At 38.5% G+C, this 16,627-nt stretch overlaps 1 protein-coding gene across 2 annotated transcripts in view; it reads right to left on the reverse strand.

The window, feature by feature from the left end:
* Positions 1 to 13,932: 13,932 nt before the first annotated feature.
* Positions 13,933 to 16,627, reverse strand: part of LOC120516701 (crooked neck-like protein 1) — a 48,861-nt gene continuing 46,166 nt past the window's right edge. For both annotated transcript variants that reach the window (XM_039738570.1, XM_039738572.1), the window contains exons 13-14: positions 15,964 to 16,064; positions 13,933 to 14,503 (exon numbers count right to left, since the gene is read on the reverse strand). The gene's annotated coding sequence lies outside the window, so the exon portion shown is untranslated. The remainder of the gene's footprint in view (positions 14,504 to 15,963; positions 16,065 to 16,627) is intronic.

Genomic DNA, 16,627 nt, shown 5'->3' on the forward strand with positions numbered 1-16,627 from the left:
TGACTCAGATGTACTTCCGGGGTGTAAGGCAAATAATTGCTGTTCCTCCCTACAGCATCTCCAAGCGGCCCCCATGGTATCCAGCAGGGCTGTGAATACAAGACTCCAATGTCCATGATGCCCTGGTGGCATTCGGGGCACCTCCATGCTGCAGGGAGGGCTCCAGCTGGCAGCGTGGGGGTATTGACTGGGATGAACAGCTGGCCATATATCACAATAGATAATGTATTGTGTGTGTTTCTATCTCTCTGTCTATCATATATATAATCTCAATCAAAATTAGAGAACAGCTTACAATTCCCTAAATTTCAGAGTCACTGCTTGTACCTAATGGAAGCTATCCTAACTGGAATAGAAGGGCAGATTTAAGGTATATTTCATGATTTAAACGTATTCGAAGCATAATATAAAAAATCTTAAATGAGAAATTTGAAGAACTATGATAACAGAGAATACTTTCAGATACTATGGAGGAATATTTCGGACAAAATTAAATAAATAAATGTGCAAATAAAAGTATTGTGAAATGTGAGCATAAATAAATGTGTCATGAAATGAGAGCATAAATAAATAAGTCACGAAATATGTTTTTTGTTGCTTATTTATTTATTTCATTTGTCCGTAACATTCCTCCAAACCATCATGAAATACGACTAGAAATAAAAAAGTGTCACTTTCACTCATCAAAGTTGAGAGGGTGGGCTCTAAGACACCCTCTAGTTACTGATTGGTGAATCGATAGCACAAGAGTTAATTAGAAAAATGCTTACTACTGCCGATGAAATGGATTCTGCCGAAGATATTACGTATTTCAGAGAGAGAATTGAAGATTTATCGGAAGAAATTATGTTGTTACAATGTTTGCCACTGATCAGATTTTTAAAGTTGTTTGAAAAAGTAGCTGCAAATATGCCAATATGCCCCTGAATTTATACTTGCAAAACAAGAGTCAAATACTCAGATCAAAATATTGCTTGGCGCTGCTTTTGGCATTCCATGTCAAAGTACCTAAGCTAATACAGCCGTATATCAAACTGGCTCATTCGCCTTGTGATCGTCTTCTCCGATACACCATATAGATCTGCAATCTGTCGTACTTTTAAACCGCATAACAGAAGGTGTTCTATTGACTCAGCTGGAATGTCAAAGGTTGGACGTCCAGAGCAGGGAACTGCGTCACCTGAACTGGAGTGTAGTCAAGTCCCTTCCACCAGTTCTTCGATATTTTCAAAAATAGAGTCTAAAAGGGCTGCCAACATTGCAATTTCTTCCGATAAATCTTCAATTCCCTCTCTGAAATACGTAATATCTTCGGCAAAATGTCGGCTTTTGGAAATAATGTAGTGTTTTTTTTGAGGGCTTCCTTGGAGGACAGAACATTATTTTGGTACAGCAGCGAAAGATTTGAGATCTTAGACATTATGAGGATGCTGCTGTGTAATAATAATGTAATACTGTGGTTTTCTAAGTCACTACACACATTACTGAAGTACACTCAATTATAGTTTTAGATAGCCCCACACTTCAGCCCTTCACATATGCAGTAGTTTACAAACATCGTATTTTAATTTCTCTTTGAGAAGCATGAAAGATAATTGTGGTGAATCTCAATTTATGATTACATTTTTTCTACTATTGAGGGACTTATTTTTATTTTTATTTTTTTTTTTAAATCAGATGGTCACTTTATTTTAACAAGCAATATAAATAACTTGTCTACTCTTTACCCTCAGATCACATTCTGTGTGTTTATCAAGCAGAACTGAATATTTTTATTATCTACACAATATTGTAATAACTGTACAGTTCACACAGTGACACACAAACACACTCACTATGCATACACACTACAGGTGCCGTCATCGGTTCCTCTGTGGATTGGACTGTTGAATCAACATAATGGCTGTATATGCTGGGTCTTTGGCACATGTAGTCCCAGTAGCATGTGAGGTGTCACCAATGGTTTACCCTGCTCCTTCTCCCTGTTCCAGTCTCGGTTCAAGGTTGTTCAGATGACAAAAGTATTTTTTACGAGATGTTCAATATGTTGAAAAAATTGCCTGTGGCCAGCATCCAGCGTAATGTTTTGTCTAAATTCTCCACTCCTCTTTTTGTAGCATTACAGTCCATTATCATTTCTGGCCATGGAATCTCCTATCCCTGTGCAGGTCACATTGTGCACCAAGGATGTGTCAATTGTTTAGAAAATGTGAAGGTCTTCACTGGCCTATTCTGTGTGGCCAGCAGTTGAGATGGGAGCTCTGGCTTATTTTTCCTTATTGTGCTAAGCATTGTTACCTTCATCTTGAGGAGCTCCTGTCCCAGTTTCTGTAAAAGTTATTGCATATAGTGTTGTGGCCATGCAGCTTATGTCATGTCCAGGATAACCCTCATGCCTTAATTTCTCACAGGATTTCCTCCATCTAACTTCCCTTTGTTAATGAAATGACATCCTCTGCTCTTCTGTATCTCTGTGCTTCACCTTGAGCAAGTTATTCATAGCTTTGGACTGGCTTATCACTTTTATGCAGATGATGTTTAGATCTGTTGCAATGTTAAAAGTGACACTTCATCACAGCCTTCTCAGCTCACAACTTGCTTCAGTGAAATTAAATTAAAACCTGAACAGAGAAAAACTCTTTAAATTAAATTGCAACATAACTGAACTCCTGCAGTGGCTAAAGTGCAACTTAAGAAAACAAGCTCCTCTTTTACTGCAAGGAATCTCTGTGTCACTTTGATTCCTCCTTTTCTTATTTCACCCATGTAAGCTACATTAAGAAACTTCCACCTGTGTCACCTTTCTTATGTTTGCTCATTCCTGTCCTTTTCTAATGGTGAGAATCTTGTCTCTGCTGTTATCACATCCAGCCTTGATTATTGTAAGTCACTGGTGGCAGGTGCCACTTGTAATCGTACATCACAGCTCCAGCTGATTCAAAACTCAACTGCAAGAGTCCTGACACGGACCACCAACAGCGAGCACATCCCAGCCATACTGAGAAAAGTGCAATGTAATGAATTATTATTATTATTATCCTGCTGCACCTTCACTGCTCCCTGTGTCTTACAGGGTTGAGTATCAAATTCTGTTATTGACCTGCCCACTAAGGTCCTCTCATTCTGTGCCCCACACTAACCTGCACTCTGTGGGTGATAGCAGAGCCTTCAGCTGTATATAGTGCCCTGACTTGTGGAATGACATCAACTGACTCCATTCATTTGTTTTTAACTCATTTGTTTAAGACGACATTAAACAGACCGGACATTCTGCTCCTTCTTTCAGATTACCCCCTCTATCTGTCCAGGTACTCGGGGTTTGCATTATCACAAATTATGTTATTTGTTCAAAAATTTGTTGTAGTATTACATGTTGTATTTTAGTCTGGATTATTGTCATTTATTCTATTTGAATGTTTTGTATATCTTGTATTTATCTTTATTTAGTGGAGATATTTGTAGCCAAAGTTATATAGGTCGTCTTGTTCTTTCTGAATTTTAGGCATAGGAAGGGTGCTATATAAATAAATTAGGGATATTAATAGTATTTTTTTTGGTGGCCTATAATAAGTGACAAAAACTAGAGCAGTTCTATGTAAGGCATTTAATATATAGCATGATTCAGTGTAGAATATTGCCGTTTTCTTCACATGTTTAAAAATATTAGATTGGCTAAAATGTTTATCTGCGGTAGGCTGGCACCCTGCCCAGGGTTTGTTTCCTGCCATGCGCCCTGTGTTGGCTGGGATTGGCTCCAGCAGACCCCCGTGACCCTGTAGTTAGGATATAGCAGGATGGATAATGGATGGATAAAATGTTTATTCTAAATTGGTTTAGAACAATATTGCACGCATGCATACTACATTTTAAAAAATGTAATCACTTTTATTATTCAAGTTTTACTAAAATCTAACGTGGTGCAAACATCGTAAATTATATTGTATATTTCGTTTCATGAATGTAAATGAAAAACTATTTTCAAACAACACAAATCTTAACGATTTTAATTTTGTCGACATGTTAAAGGGTTCCCACAGACCTGAACACAACATAAATGTTAATTAAATGTATTTCACAGAAACGATCCGTATTGTTTAGTTTGATGTATGACACAACGCGATGGCAGAAACCCTCTGAACTTCACAAGGATGTGTATTATTTAGTTTGTTGTACTGTTTTTTCTTATCAGTTTTATCTTTTAATTTCTGAATGGGTCCTTGACCCGACGTTACTTTCTGGGCTTTGCCGAGACATGCCGAAACCTTCCAAAAGTTATCTTCTGATAATCCGTCCTCAAACCATGGTGACGTCAGTTCTGACTCGGAGAAGACTTACTTGCCAAGACTGGCCGAAGCCTTCCGAAAGTAATGTACGAAGTAAGTCCTGAAATGTCACTTCCGGGTTTACAACTGCGGGTCTAAAACTGCGGTGACGTATGGTGCTGTGGCTCTGCAAGTGGATAGTTTTGGATAGGAAGACCAGGTATGCGGCGGTGGAACGAGAGGCTTTGGCCATTAACTGGGCTGTGATACATCTTAGTTACTACCTATTGGGACGGAAATTTACTCTGGTGACGTACCATGCCGCTTTACAGTGGATGGCTCTGAATCAGGAGTTTAATCCTTGTGGTACTAGGTGGTTTTTGGAATTACAAACTTTCAGGTTCAGAGTCACTTATCGTTGAGGTTCTCTTCAGGCCAACGACTATGCTCTATCCCGAGTCCACAAACTCTCGGTTCTGGCCGCCCGACCCGATGGGTCTGGGCTTTGGGGTCATGTCACACACGTGCGCTTAGGAGGCAGTCAACAAGCCCAGAGGTGTTACTTTAACAGATGAGGGGTTCAATTGTGGTAATGATATCTCTCTCTCTACCTTTATTGAACGAAGGAAGAAAAATAACAATACTTACACACCATCAACTACTATTACCAGTGAAAATGGCTCCTCAACAGGTTCTTCTTAAAACACATTTCTGTCCAGTCCTGATGACGTCACTTCCATTTACATCCAACTTCCTGCCAGATCATTTCCTGCAGCCATTTTCTACTCTATAAAAATGAGTCAATTTTGCATCCAAGCAATATATGGGGCAAATCCCCAACACTTTATAGTGATTTTGTGGAAGTTATTTCATCACACAGTATATATCCAAAAGATCATTTGCCTTTGGAAATAAGTATGCATCAAAAGATAATCGGCATCTGGAAAGTATCACCAAATACAAACAAAAAACAGAGGAGGAACAAGACACCTGGCTGCCAAAAAAATACAACAGTTGAAGAACTTCTTGGTGTTGGGAAGGAGCGTTTTTTCCCAAAAGGCATTTCTTCAAAAGGGTCTGCAGATGAATTTGTTTAAATATTGTGTTGCCAGAAGTCACACTGTGCCAACTTTATGGACAGAGAAAATTCGAATCGAATGTTACGTCTATATCTTTGTTCAAAGAAAACCGATATTGATGAGCAGCTAGCCCTTGTCATTTCTTCAGATACAGATTCGGACTTTATGCCTGATGGGTCAACCCAGATCAAGTTGAGAAAGGCATGCAGTACACCCTACTATATATCCTAAATGTTTATCACAAGACTTGGGCTCAAATTATATTGGAAGTGTTTGTGAAAAATAATGGCATAATACTACAGTACATATTTTTAAAAGTCCTTTTACACTGCTCAATACTTAGCACTAATGTGCTTTCTTAAAAGGCCAGTGTAATGAAAAGAAATATTCGAAAAGAAATGTTCGAGTTAATAAAAAGATTGAAGGTCATTCCCACAGAAACATATCGTCAGTTCCTGAGATGGATGAATCACAACACAAAGAGCAGAGTGTACATATCTCCAGTTCAGCCACTAAAATAGAATTTGATCTCTAAGCTTTATGCTTTCTAAGATGTAAAGTCTGAATTTAAGCTGTTCATTTCTTTAAGTTCTGTAGCTTTACATTGTGGAAGTATGTTGTAATTGAGGGTTATTTGTATTCTTTTGAATACAGTAGGTCACTACAGTAAAAAGGAAATCAGAAAGAAAGATGAAGAGGACAGATAAAGTGCATGAAAATTAGAATGGTAGTGGTCATGGAAGAATATATTCAGATACTGACCATGATGAATGCCCACATGAGCCGCTGAGCAGGGTATGGTATAGTCCAATTTAATTTTTGCTAATATATATATATATATATATATATACACATACATATACTGCTCAAAAGAATTAAAGGAACACTTTTTAATCAGAGAATAGCATAAAGTCAATGAAACTTATGGGATATTAATCTGGTCAGTTAAGTAGCAGAGGGGGTTGTTAATCAGTTTCAGCTGCTGTGGTGTTAATGAAATTAACAACAGATGCACTAGAGGGGCAACAATGAGATGACCCCAAAACAGGAATGGTTTAACAGGTGGAGGCCACTGACATTTTTCCCTCCTCATCTTTTCTGGCTGTTTCTTCACTAGTTTTGCATTTGGCTACAGTCAGTGTCACTACTGGTAGCATGAGGCGATACCTGGACCCTACAGAGGTTGCACATGTAGTCTAACTTCTCCAGGATGGCACATCAATACGTGTCATTGCCAGAAGGTTTGCTGTGTCTCCCTGCACAGTCTCAAGGGCATGGAGGAGATTCTAGAAGACCAGCAGTTACTCTAGGAGAGCTGGAGAGGGCCATAGAAGGTCCATAACCCATCAGCAGGACCAGTATCTGCTCCTTTGGGCAAGAAGGAACAGGATGAGCACTGCCAGAGCCCTACAAAATGACCTCCAGCAGGCCACTGGTGTGAATGTCTCTGACCAAACAACCAGAAAGACTTCATGAGGGTGACCCAAGGGCCCCATGTCCTCTAATGGGCCCTGAGCTCACTGCCCAGCAGCATGCAGCTCGATTGGCATTCGCCATAGAATACCAGAATTGGCAGATGCACCACTGGTGCCCTGTGCTTTTTACAGATGAGAGAAGGCTCGCCCTAAGCACGTGACAGAAGTGAAAGTGTCTGGAGAAGCCATGGAGAACATTATGCTGCCTGTAACATCATTCAGCATGAGCAGTTTGGTGGTGGGTTAATGATTGTCTGGGGAGGCATATCCATGGAGGGTCACACAGACCGCTACAGGCTTGTCAAAGGCACCTTGGCTGCCATTAGGTATCAGGATGAAATCCTTGGACCCATTGTCAGACCCTATGCTGGTACAGTGGCTCCTGGTGCACAAGAATTCCTGGCCTCATGTGGTGAGAGTATGCAGGCAGTTCCTGGAGGATGAAGGAATTGATACCATTGACTGGCCACCACACTTTCCTGACCTAAATCCAATAGAACACCTCTGGGACATTATGTTTTGGTCCATCCAATGCCACCAGGTTGCACCTCAGACTGTCCAGGACCTCAGTGATGCCCTGGTCCAGATCTGGGAGGAGATCCCCCACAACACCATCTGTCATCTCATTAGAAGCATGCACAGATGTTGTCAGGCATGTATACAAGAACACAGGGGCCATACAAAGTGCTGCGTACAATTTTGAGTTGCTGCAATTAAATTTTGGCAAAATGGACTAGCCTGCCACATAATTTTTTCACTCTGATTTTTGGGGCGTCTTTGAATTCAGGGCTCTGTAGGTTGATCATTTTCATTTCCATCAAACGATGTGGCATCCTTTCGTTCCTAACACATTACCCAGTCTATATCAGTATAGATATCCAGGAGGATTTCTTTTTCCCATTGAGATCTGATGTGTTTTCAAAGTGTTCCTTTAATTTTTTTTGAGCAGTTTATATACACATAGTATGATCAGAACAGGAACAAGCAGCTCTCTTTTTGTGAGATTCTGTACCTAGTGCTACCCAAGGCCTTGCCTCTAATTGTTGTTACTACTGACGTGGAAACAGAATATTATTACTTTAAAAAAAGAGAGTAAAATGTGTTTTATATCTGTCTGTGTAGTTTGTATCCCGCTCACCTATTGATAATTCTGACAAACTTGAAGTTGCACTTCCTATTGATACATCGTTGGAAAATCCAGTTTGGCAAAATGTATGAGAACAGTGAGAGTGCTCTTATGCAGGGGTGTGGAAATCAAATGTTTTTCTGCTTGTCCACGGACAAGTAAACTTAGAAAATCCACTTGTCCACCAGTTAAATTCAATTGCCCATAAACAAATAACAAAAAATTGAAAAATAGTTTTTTTTCTCATCTCTTATTTATACTAAAAACTGCCTTCCATTTTAAAACTGAAAAAAGTTCTTTTAGGGAGTAGTATTTTGTCACCTTGCTCTAGAACATTATAGAAAAGACTAGCAAAATACCCGCGTTTTGTAGCGGCGAAGTACTGCATTAAAATTTTTATTAAGAAGAAAATTAAACCTTTTTAAACTGAGGGAAAATATATCAATAATTTGTTAAGGATCTCTTTGTATACCATGTTGTCAGTTCGGCACTCCGGTTGTAACATGACCAAGATGTGCGCTGGGCTTACTCTTTAATCGGTTTCAGTTTCATGGTTTGTTTCAATTACGACAGTATTTGCAGGATTTGTTGTGTTGAAGAGACATTCGGCATCTGTCAAGCGTTGTAAGCACACAACCGGTTTCATCGATAAAATCACATCCAGCTTTTGAGAGTTTAAAACATTCATAAACATCAAAGTATCCACTACTGAAATCACAACCTGTGAATGTGATGTTTAAGAGGCTTTGGCGGTTGTCGAAAGGTGTAAAATATTTGGCCATTTCGGTACACTTGAAAGCGACAACCGAACAATTCAGCGGCAGCCATCAACTCACATGTAGAACCATAGGTGGAGGGCTTAAGCATTTCACTCTTCTAGTGCTCCTGTGTAGTATAATTATCTCCTGTACCGTCATCAGTCCACACCTTGAACCTGTCCCAGTCATTCAATACATAAGACACAATGTTCCTCCGGATATCAAGAGTGAGCCTGACATGGCCGTGCAATATGTAACAAAGAGAATGAAAGGTATCATCTCCGGGCATGGAAAACCACTCGGTAATTGACAGTTCTTTGATCTATAGTGATCACCTCGATAGACATGGTAATGGGCGTTGGAATGATAAAGGAAATGGGTACCTGAGAAATGTAAAGTAAGTCTAAAATACCTACACAATAACTATAATTGTAATAAATGAACAATAAAACAGCGGAGAAGCCGTGGATTAAACAAAAAGGCTGTAGTTATCAGTAGGGAGACATTAATCCCGTGGCAAAGCAAGGCGGGTCTTATATAGGCAGGTAGCCAACAACGTGGGAGGCTTTGGGATGGGAGACCGAACGCCACCTCACATGGTGGCCGAGCTGCAGTCTATGGACGTATATACTGTATGTACGTAAGTAGGATTCAGTTAGCGTTGGGAGCCCGTGTACCAAATTTCTTGAAGATGGGCCAATAAGTAACAAAGACTGTTGAAAAGTTCAATATGGCGGCCAACAGTGGCTTCATACCACCGAAATAAGTACGTACATTGGTTTCGGTTAGTGCAGGGAAGCCGCCTACCAAATTTCGTGAAGATGGGGCCGTAAATAAGAAAGTTCAACATGGCGGACGTTATTTACAAAAGTTAAGCAGGTTTCATTTCGAAATTCTACTCATAATGGTCAACAAGCTGTAAGGAATGGGCCTACCAAATTTCAGCCTTTTACCTACACGGGAAGTTGGAGAATTAGTGACGTTTGGAAAATTCAATATGGCGGCTGACAGTGGCGTCATACCACCCAAATAAGTATGTACATCGGTTTCGGTTCGCGCAGGGAAGCCTCCTACCAAATTTCGTGAAGATGGGGCCATAAATAAAGTTCAACATGGTGGAAGTTGTCGACCGTTGTGTAGAATTTCTAAATGAAACCTGCTTAACTTTTATAAGTAAGCTGTAAGAAATAAGCCTGCCAAATTTCAGCTTTCTACCTACATGGTAAGTTGGAGAATTAGTGATGAGTGAGTGAGTGAGTCGGCTTTGCCTTTTATTAGTATAGAGATATATATCACACACATACATACATAGACACATACTATGGGGTGCCAAACAGGCAAATATACTCAGCAAAAAAAGAAACGTCCTCTGACTTTCAACTGTTTTTACTTTCAGTAAACTTAATGTGTAAATATTTGTATGAACAGTAAAAGAGTCAACACCATAAGACAAACTAAAAATGTTTCACGATGTGTCCCTGAATGAAGGGAGGCTCAAAATCAAAAGTACCAGTCAGTATCTGGTGTGGCCACCAGCTGCTTGAAGTACTGCAGTGCATCTCCTCCTCTTGGACTGGACCAGATTTGTCAGTTCTTGCCGTGAGATGTTACTCCACTCTTCCACCAATGCACCTGCAAGTTTCTGGACATTTCTGGGGGGGAATGGCCCTAGCCATCGATCCAAATCTATCCCGCTCCAGGGTACAGGCCTCGGTGTAACGCTCATTCCTTCGACGATAAACACGAATCCGTCCATCACCCCTGGTGAGACAAAACCGTGACTCATCAGTGAAGAGCACTTTTTGCCACTCCTGTCTGGTCCAGCGAAGGTGGGTTTGTGGCCATAGGCGGCGTTGTTGCTGGTGATGTCTGGTAAGGACCTGCCTTACAACAGGCCTACAAGTGTCCTTCCTGTCTCCCTGTAGCGCTGTCTTAGGCGTCTTACAGTGCGGACATGGCAATTTATTGCCCTAGCCACATCAGCAGTCCTCATGCCTCCCTGCAGCATGCCTAATGCACGTTCACGCAGATGAGCAGGGACCCTGGGCATCTTTCTTTGGGTGTTTTTCACAGTCGGTAGACAAGTCTCTTTAGTGTCCTGCGTTTTTAGAACGGTGACCTTAAATGCCTACTTTCTGTAAGCCGTTAAGGTCTTAACGACCATTCCACAGGTGCATGTTAATTAATTGATTATGGTTAATTGAACATGCATGGAAAACATTGTTTAAACCCTTTACAAATGAAGATCTGTAAAGTTATTTGGATTTTTAAAACATTGTTGAAATACAGTCCTGAAAAAGGGACGCTTCTTTTTTTGCTGAGTATATATTCAGAAAATCAATGTATAAAGTCAGCGTCAGAATATATAAAGTCAGCGTCGGTATATATAAAGTTAAACTTGTTTCTGAATATATAAAGTCAAAAGTGGAATATATAAAGTCTAGTTAGATTTAGTCATCATTGCATAACTATTTCTTTACCATAGAAATTTAAAGACTAAATTCAACTTCCATTCCTACCAAAGATATTTCTGGGGATTAAATAGAATCTACTTATATCCAAATTCGAGCTATTGAGCCATCGGTTGCCTGCCTGAATAAGTCACCCTCGCTTCGTTCGCTCTTAGTTTTTAACGTTCATCAAATCAAATCTAGTGGCGGAAAATTTATAAAATGGAAGGAGGATTACACCGAGTATGGCTCTACCAAAACAATTATTAATGGTCAATCGATTATTCATAAAGATTCAATTGGTGATCTGTTTTTCTTTGTTAACCTCATTTTTTCATACTTCGTCTCAAACCAATTGGGTGCGAGGGTAAAATGAATTAGGAAACGCTGATCAATGTAATTGGTGTACCAGGAAATCATGCATTGACAGAAGTCCCCCTTTGCTTGGAATTGAAAGTGTGATTAAATGCATTATTTTTTAACGCGGTATGGAGCACATGCATCAACGCTTCTCAGCTGTGCTTGTGCTAAGAAAAGGAAACACTTACAAAAGGTTAAATTGACAATCGTGTTACGTTATTTTTTTAAGAAGTGCCTGGAGGATTCAGTTTGGAGAAACTCTACAGACAGTGTGTGTATTAAGTTGTGGATTTTTCTGCGAGTATTTGGTAGCAGCGTCACAAAGTCACTTCTGTAAGACTGCGTTCGCTTCGGAGCTCAGCTCAGGGAGGGGAGAGGATGACGTGATTCCCCCACCCGCCTTAACTGTCAATCCCCCACAAACACAGTCTCTTGGAATTTGCATAAGCACAGCCCTTTACCTGCAATTTTAACTTAGTTACAAAGTGATCAAAACTCTCGTTTATATCCTGCGTCTTCTCAAACTTGTATCCCGCATTACCCGTGGGCATGACAAATGCCAGCGGCAGCGTGTCTATGAACTTAATTTAAGCTTTAGGTTTACACTGTGCTTTGTTTGCGAAGTAGCAGCACTCATGAATATGGTTGTATATGTAACTCGCTCGCTTATTATTGTTTCGCTGCCTTCTCAATTATATAATGCATGTTTTCTTCAGCGCTTTTTGGAGCGCTTCCTGGTTTTCTACGTACTGCGTTGACAGTCAGTTCACACGATTACGTGGGAGGCGTGATGATGTCACACGAAACTCCGCCCCCCACGGCTTTTGAGCTCAACTCCATTACAGTAAATGGAGAAAAATAGCTTCCAGTTATGACCATTACGTGTAGAATTTCGAAATGAGCCTGCCAAATTTCAGCCTTCTACCTACACGGGGAGTTGGAGAATTAGTGAGGAGATAGAGATATATACACATATACAGTGGGATACAAAAGTTTGGGCAACCTTGTTAATAGTCATTATTTTCCTGTATAAATCGGTGGTTGTTACAATAAAAAATGTCAGTTAAATATATCATATAGGAGACACACACAGTGATATTTGAGAAGTGAAATGAAGTTTATTGGATTTACAGAAAGTGTGCAATAATTGTTCAAACAAAATCACAAGGTTGCCCAAACTTCAACTGTTGCTGGGGGTGCCAGATTCCATCAAGGAAGAAAAATGAAAAACATTTGTACAAAATCTATCCACTAGGCTCACCCGACCTTTTAAGGTGACCAACTTAAGTTGACCACTTCTTAAGGCAATTCAATATGTAGATCAATTTGATATTTTATACAATCTCATTAATTTGGTTATATTGCATTTGAGCGGTATTACTTTAATACTTGTTTGTTATTTTTGTGATGAAATTTAAACTTTTTTTCTATATTGAGGTTTCCCTATTGAACCCCCCTGATATTTACCTACGCGGTGACGCATTTGTACTCCATCAACATTAATTATTTCCAGAGACATAATTTTGTCTATTTTTCCAGCGCATCGCGCACAAAAGCAAGGGAACGATGGGGGCACCAGAACTCTGCTCGCATCATGTCACTTCGTACCGCAAGCTGCAAGTAGTAAGTCTCCATTGCGCCACGGCGTGTGGTTTATAGATAGAGAGAGAGAGAGAGAGAGAGAGAGATAGATCCACGTTTCGCAGCAGAGAAGTAGTGTGTTAAAGAAGTTATGAAAAAAGAAAAGGGAACATTTTAAAAATAACATAATGAGATTGTCAATATACAGTATTTGTTTTGTGAGTGTTACTGTCATCAAGGATTTGATTATCATTATTTCTTTCAATCAGGTTCATATTTGTAGGATGTGTTGTGTTCAAGTTACATTCAGCGTTTGTCAATCATTGTAAAGATAACAGGTTTCATTCATCGATTCGTTTCTTACTGCATCAATAAACAGCTCGTCTTCCTCTTTATCGGAGACACACTGCATGCACGTGGTTTTTTATATATATATATATATATATATATATATATATATATATATATATATATATATATATATATATATATATATATATATATATATATATATATATATATATATATATATATATATATATATATATATATATATATATATAAATAAAAAAACACACTGTCTTCCTTTAGCGGGACATTGACTTTTTCCACGGTGTGCTTTGTTTCCGCAGTAGCTGCAGTTATGAATATGCTTGTATGTGTCACACGCTTCATACTTTTTTGCTGCCTTCTCAATTGTGTAATTTGGTTTTTGTTCAGCACGGGAAGCTGGAGAATTAGTGATGAGTGAGTGAGTGAGGGCTTTGCCTTTTATTAGTATAGATTATAGATGTAGGAGGGAAGGTGGGGATAAGTTATATACTATAATACCTTATAAGCAGTGGTAAGTCTGTGATATCTGAGGCATTCTGACAAAGGCTACATAATAATACAATAGGGGAACAGGGGGGAACATACCACTGTTTGTGGTATGCATTTTCTCTTACACATTTCACTACATGCAAAAATTCTTATCCAAATTCAATTTATTTCTGAAAAATTGCATGCCATTATGTTTACATGTACTGTGCATTTTGCATTAATGTGGATTAGAGATTAAACATGATAGTTCAGAATTACATTTCTGTTAAACCTGAATGCAATTTCTGAGGGACGCTCTTATACCATTTCTCCATTGTATTTACAAATCTAATGCTTCATAGGTGTCTTTCGGGAAAGCCATTTGCAATTCCACCATGTTATTACAGAGCTCGTAAACATCAGGGTCACATGGGATGGTTGATCGATATATACAAGCACTCTTACATAGCTGAAGATCAGCTTTGTCTATAGGAGATAAAGTTTTCAGTCCCATATAACTCAAGTACATGATGTTTGGACGACGGCTAGGAACTAATTTTTTGAAGGTCCAATAATATGGATTCCATACTTGCAGTCTCATCAAGTTCATCCTATTAAAAAAAAATGTAAAAATAAATCAATTAGCTAAAAAGGATTACCACTTGTATTTCTAAAAAAAAAAAACAGAATTTATTCATTGGTACAAAGGCCTTTTACCCTTTATAAAATACAAATTTACTTACATTTTTCTTAGTTAAAAACATTTGGAAATGACAGGCAAGATAATGGAGTAGGATATACGATGACGACGACGACGAACATGTGGCTATAGCTGCAGAAATTGGGCAGTGGAAAATTGCTTTGTGAAACCAAGTTAAATGGGTGCAATGTTTACTCTAAACTGTGGTGTTTATAAATCTCTCCATTATAAAAAAAATCTTGGGTCAATACAGGATTTTCTCAAAGACACCTTAACGTCCCATGAGACAAGGCAGGGAGGCAAAATGACAGCTGTTGTAGGGCTTTTAAATTTTCGAAGCGTGGTGTGACATACAGATCACACACAAAAAAAAAAAAATTGTTTCCCATTGTATCACTGTTTAAAAGGGGGTTTCTGAGGAACGACCACATTGCCTTAGCTTGTGTTCAGCGCCCCTCTTCACTACGTGAGAGGCAGAGAGGAGATGTGGTTGGCGGGGATTTTGGGGGTGATGGCTTGGAAGGGGTGGGCGAGCAAAGAGAGTTGAGCACTGGATAACGTTCTTGTACAGCAGTGTAATTGAACGTGGAAAGCGTTCCCACATGGGAATATATATATATATATATATATATATATATATATGTATGAATGAATGTCTAAAAAATAAGCAACACTAAGTATGTAGTACGTATTTTAATGAAACTTTCATATCATGGGAATATTGTATTGTGAAGGCTGAATTTCAATATGAATTGTATTGGGGTAAAGTGTACTGTTTCATGCTTAAAGGGTTATTTTTTTAAAGTACATATTTTTTTTTAAATAAAACCTTCAATAAAATATCTTAAAAGTTGAAATAACGGCAGTTAATTTCAGTATAATTTGTTATACACCTTACATAATTTATCTTCAGTTACCAAAACAGTCTTCATGGTTTCAAATACTCTGCTCACATTAGAAAATTTTTAATAAGGCAAGTCTTAAATCAGACTTTTTGGAATTTTTTTTTTTTTTTTTAAAAACTTCCAGACTGAAAGAATCAAATACATTTTTAGAAAGCTCCTTTTCTACCTTTAGCAGCTTACTCTAAAAGCTGAAACCACTAACTTTGACTTCGCTAGAATGCTTTCTATTAAATGTGATTATAACATGAATACACTTCAAACTGAAAGAATTTACTTTTGGAAAACAAAATGTAAAACCAATGTCTTAAATGTCATGCAAATAAATTGAAAAACTACCGGAACACTGGTCATCACATTTTTCTTTTTGCTTTCCAAAATTCAAACACCACAGCCAGCAGTTTATTACACCTGTCCCAAAAGTACCACAAAAAGAAACACAAGAATAATAAAAAGGGTCAAAACTTACTTTGACATGTTGTGTACGCTGAAGCAATCTTCTATACAGTTCCCTGGTATTTTCATATTCTTGTTCTAATTCAAAATCAATATATAGGACTTCCACAAAACCTGAAATTAAGTCAAAACGTAATGAAACCTGTTATTTACTACACATTATTCCATTTTACTCTATTAAACGAAACTATAAACAAAATGTTTAATTTCTGACTTTGAATGATCCTACATAATCATATTTGTGTAGACATTTTTTTGCTCCTTTGTTTAACTACACAAAATCCTATACAATTTTCAGTTAAAATTTTCATGCTTTAAAAAGTGGACAGTCAATAGGAGTAATGTCCAACCCTAATAAACTGTTCTAAAAGCAAGACTTCAATGAAAGAAAGTTATTATCTATATATATCTCTCTATCTATCTGATGGCGGTCCGCCAATTTTCAGTCATGGACGATTGTGTGTTGGTTCATTCTGTGCATTGTTACAATGTTGCTTTTCTTGCCGATTTATTACATTACCGATTTTTCAAATGTTAATTTTCTCCCTGTGCTTAAAAATCATTAAAAAACCGGCCTGATTATGCAGCGTATGGTATGCCGCGGGTTGGCTAGTTGTTAGAATTTGTGTAGTTATCAGAGCTAGATTGCTTGTCTGCAATGATAAATGCATGATGGA

The sequence above is a fragment of the Polypterus senegalus genome, chromosome 16 (assembly GCF_016835505.1).
Source record: "Polypterus senegalus isolate Bchr_013 chromosome 16, ASM1683550v1, whole genome shotgun sequence".
Taxonomy (NCBI): Eukaryota; Metazoa; Chordata; class Cladistia; order Polypteriformes; family Polypteridae; genus Polypterus; species Polypterus senegalus.